Source organism: Triticum urartu, chromosome 3A (assembly GCF_056163025.1).
Source record: "Triticum urartu cultivar PI428250 chromosome 3A, HENAU_Tu73, whole genome shotgun sequence".
Taxonomy (NCBI): domain Eukaryota; kingdom Viridiplantae; phylum Streptophyta; class Magnoliopsida; order Poales; family Poaceae; genus Triticum; species Triticum urartu.
This window is the reverse complement of record NC_141875.1, coordinates 707,736,012-707,740,753: the sequence shown is the minus strand read 5'-3', so window position 1 is coordinate 707,740,753 and position 4,742 is coordinate 707,736,012. Positions and strand designations below refer to the sequence as shown.

The following is a 4,742-nucleotide window of genomic DNA, read 5'->3' as shown; positions in this document are numbered from 1 at the left end:
TTTGGTGTATGATCTCTAGTCTAGGTCAGTAGCACTACATCCCTTTATCATTTGGTGCATCTGTATACATGTAATCCATTTTATTGCTGTTCAACCATCTCGCAAAGTTCATGCTTGCCGCTAGATGCAACATCCTCTACCGATCCTCATATCAGTGCCTAATCACTCTCAACTGGTTTATCTTATGTATATATTTTTATATGTTGATACTAATTATCACAAAACATAATTTGGTAAGATGAATATTTCATTTAACATTATAACATTTTCCATTCATTGATTCAGATTACTTGTTCCTGTGTTGAGAACTAATATGTTTGAGTCAATTGAAACATATACTTGTCATTTATAGTCCAATTAATAATTGAGATGTGCATTTAAAAGTAGTTTTGTGTGCAAGATATGTTTAAGTGCAAGTATGATAATCAATCGGTTGTGATTGTAATGAGATGTGAAGATCTACTGGTTAGGTTATGTTTCAACAAACATGAAAAATGTAAGTACGCAACCTTTTTAGATACGATTGTGTAGATCTAGATATAGTAACTAATGAAGGAATAAAGAATAAACCACTAGTAAAACCGATTATGTGGTAGTAGCGGTAAAAAATGACAACATGAAAAATTCCAAAGCTCTAAAATTTACTGATGATGATGGTTGGTCATAAAGGCGCATAAATGTATAAACATAAACACTAACCTCGTGAACACCAGGTTAAAAAATCTTTAGACTGGTCGGCTCTATTCCCATGGGTTAATCATATATCATATCTGACTTTTGAAAGCACTTATTGATGAGTATATGTGCAATGAAATAATTATATCAATATTGTTGCCTGTATAAAAACACATTTTGAAGACTAAGACTCTACATGGTAGCGATGACGATATGGCACGACAATTGGATATGGAATAAGTTCTCTTAGTATTGTAAATGTGGATGACTTTGTAGGTGCATGCAATGGTCTGCTCTGCTTCCTGGAAGCTGGCCAGGGCTCCGCCAAAGTCGTAGTACCGTTCACTGGTGAGTCCGCTCGTGCTGCCGCTGCCGCCAGAGGCGTCGGGGCTAAGGTGGACTGTCAACTGTGGGGCATACTGCTTCGGTTACGACGCTACGACCAGACAGTTCAAGATCGTGCACCATGACTTCCTCGAAGATGGCGCTCTTCCCCTACGTGCGGGAGAGGCTATTGAAGACGAAGAGCTGCACATGTACACCATCGGAGGAGGCGAGGGCTGGAGAAGGCTGCATGTCGGTTTCACAGTGTATGGCCAGGCATACGGTGACCTTGTGTACAACCAAGGGTCGGTGTACTGGCCCACACGTGGCCGTGAAGGGCGTCATGAGAAGCTTGTGCGCTTTGACCTGGAAACAGAGAAGATCATGTTGGTGGCGGCCAAGCACCTGCGGCCACCGCCGGAGTTCCAGGGGCGGCCGAAGACCGTGAAGTTTTATAGGCCGGCGGACTCGACATCTTGCGTGATTACCTATGGCCGATGCTGCGAGTGGGACGCGTGGTTTCCTGGAGCTGAAGAGGCCAGCTTGCTGGAGGGGTGTGTGTTGCTGGACGAAGGCTTCGACCCCGGGTTGTATCTCTGCACGAACTAGTAATCACGCACGTGCACATGCACGTGTACCCTATCAAGGATGTATGTGTACTATCCATAATACGGGCAGATTGAGGCTTCAACAAGCATTGTGGCAAATTGCAAAAGAATTATTTGTAAAGCAACCGGGCAACTGCACCTGATCCAATTTTCCATTGAATGGAAGGGCATTACCTACCGGTCTTAGAATATACAACAGTGAAGAATACACCTGCAACTGCGTAGCAGTAGCACATGTGTTTGCAACTCTAAAGTTCTGGCCTATCACCCTCTCAATTTCACATGGCTCTTGGTGACAGGGCCTTTGAAGTAGCTGTAGAAGGGCTCGCGTTGAGGCTGGCAGTACCACATGACGGGAACGGTAACCTTCCTTCGCTTCATTAATCGCTCATCGTTTGTGCAAGACATAAAGATTAAAAAGCTTGTAAGGCAACCCATGATGCTGGAGTTGGACCTCAATGAAGTTGCTTGACAAGTGACTTCAATGTTAACAAAACATTTTTTGTTTATGAATATAGTGAATATGATGAAACTCCGATGGGTAGGGCTGGGTAGGGCTGAGAAAATAATAATTGGACGATGATATTGCTGGTGCGGGTGGGTAGGGCTGGGGGTTGGGGGTGGGGTGCAAACCTGTATCATGTATGGAGTGACATTTTCAAGAGAATATGATGTATTGTACCAGGGCTCAGCACAATTGGTAGATCCTTCAAACTTTTTAGATTCGCAGAGTATTATACACACAGAGAAGTATTGCGTCAAAGAAAGAATGAAAGCACATCGCTTGTATGCTAGTTATGTGCATAACCGCAGATCATTTGACACAAGCTTATCAGCAAAATTGAGGTTCAAGATATGAAGCAAGGCCATGGCCAATGATAATTCTTCATTGATGAGTCCCAGTATCGGTTAGTAGTTAAGCAATGCCAGACTTCTGCATATACATTCATATGTTGGCATATAGAGAGAATATGCATATAGAAGCAGGAACAATCAAAGTTGTCATGTGAACGGTGGATGCTTACCTAACTCTTTCGGGTGACAATTCATCAAGTATCATATTTATTCTTTTGGCGCATACTTTGATGGCAATGATTCTCCGACCAGCCATTCCTCTGGTGGGAACAACTGCAAGTCAGTTCATAAGCATGTCTGTTAGAAGAAAAAGATACTACTGAAGTACAAAGAGAAGTAGCAGATCAAAAGATTTTTTACCCGTTGAAATCCTATACATAGAGTAGTTGGTACATGAAATTGTCACTCACAAACATCAGTTGATCACATGGAACTGCAAAGGGCAATGTGGCCTATCCGTGTCTCTATGCATCAGTTGATGTATTCACTGAAGAATTAGCAAACATGCATCATGCATCGATCTGGTCATTAGCAATAGAAACCTCATGGGAGAAGGTCTGGTCGTTGGCATCGATCTTGAGTGCACTGAATTTTGTAGATGAAGAGACAATAAGGTACCTCATGGGAAAGGATTTGTGGGGCAGATGGCGTCGGCAGCGGCAGCGGAACGCACTGATTTGGGGACGGCAGATGGCGTCGGTGTCGGGGGCAGCAGCCAGGAACAACGTGCCTCAACAAGCGGAATCAGGGTCCGGTAGTTGGTGTCAGTGTCGGCGTAGAATCGGCGGCGGCGTGCCCAGCAACCCCACGGCGTGATGTGGAGGGGCACACGGCGGCGGCGTGCGGCCTCGACCGAGCGGAGATCTACGGGCGGCGAATCGCGCCCGCTCCAGCTAGGTGGTGGATCGGTGGTCGGCGCCAACCCCCGGTGTTGGGGGGCGTGTGCAGCCTCACTCCTCGGCGTCGGGGGCGGAGGGGTTCGGCGGGGGCTGCGCGACGGGTGCGGTCGGGCCTCGCTGTTAGCGGCGAGAAGGGGCGGGCTCCCGCGGCTGTGGAGGCGGCGACCTGCGGCGGCTTCCCGTGGCTCCGGCGCGTGCGAGGCGGCGGTGAAGGGCGCGGCTGGGGAGGAGGTGAATGGTTCGGGAGGAGGAGGAGGTCGTGCCGAGGAGAAAGAGGAGGTCGTGCGGGTGGTTTTCTTTTTTTTTTTACTGCGGGGCAGCTTAGCCATGGATCGATTGCAGTGGCTTAATGCGTAGTTTGTAGCATTAAACACAGAAAGATTAAGGGTCATTAGATTTTGACGATGGATGAATGTGATTGTTTGGATCTGGCCTTTTTTTTTATAGTGATAGTAGATGAAAAGAGTCTCGTATTCGGTCAGCGGGAGCTACTGTTTGAGGTGGGTAAGGATCAGCCGCGTGGGCGTGACCACAAGTACGATGGTCCAACGTGGTTCGTCCCGGTCCCAGCTCATCGTCGCCATCAACGGCTCCCGATAGCTGGAGCGTCGCCGCACGAACAACATTATGCAAGGACGTTTGGCTATGCCCCAACAGTTTCCGCTGCTCCATTAGCACTCTACTTAGGCACACCTAGTCCTTAGTTAATCCTCCAAGAAAAACCTAGTCCTTTTTTTGAAAAAAAAAGAACACACCTGGTCCTTAGTTGTTGCTGTTAGAGATACTAGATGATACCCTGCACGTTGTTGCGGGAATATTTTGCAAGGTGAGTATTGGTTGTATGAAAATATGAATATGTACAGTAATAATATGAGAACTAAAAGTAAAAAAATGGTTTGTGGTGTTTGGTTATTAATTGTATAATATAAATATATATTCAGTGAGAATTGGTTGTATGAAATATGAATATGTATATTGTAATAATGTGAGAACTAAAACTAGAAAAATGATTTGTGGTGTTTGGTTATTATTGTATAATATAAAAATATATTCAATAAGAATTGGTTGTATGAAACATGAATATGTATAGTAATAACATGAGAACGAAAACTAAAAAAATGATTTGTGGTGTTTGGTTATTAATTGTATAGCATAAATAGCATAATAGAGGGGTATTTAAATTTGTATGCATGTTTGCATGTTGGGGTGCCCTTTTATTATGCATCGTAGCATGTTGTGGTGGCCCTTTCTTCATGCATGTTGAATGATGAGGTGGCATAATTATATGTTGAGAGAAATAGGTTAATGGGGGTAGCTATTTAGATATAAAAGATGTATATACTTGAATTTCATAGGTTGTGCGCAATTAGAAGGTATTATT

The 4,742-nt window shown here is 44.6% G+C and overlaps 1 long non-coding RNA gene and 1 pseudogene across 1 annotated transcript; one reads left to right on the top strand and one right to left on the bottom strand.

The window, feature by feature from the left end:
• Positions 1-884: 884 nt before the first annotated feature.
• LOC147981947 (uncharacterized) lies at positions 885-2,148 on the top strand (annotated as a pseudogene).
• An 11-nt stretch (positions 2,149-2,159) lies between these two features.
• On the bottom strand, positions 2,160-3,644 carry LOC147981946 (uncharacterized). Its single transcript, XR_015599959.1, has 3 exons — positions 3,081-3,644; positions 2,823-2,949; positions 2,160-2,735 (listed from the first exon to the last, which is right to left on the bottom strand). It is a non-coding gene; the product is annotated as an uncharacterized LOC147981946 (long non-coding RNA).
• Between the last annotated feature and the right edge of the window lie 1,098 nt (positions 3,645-4,742).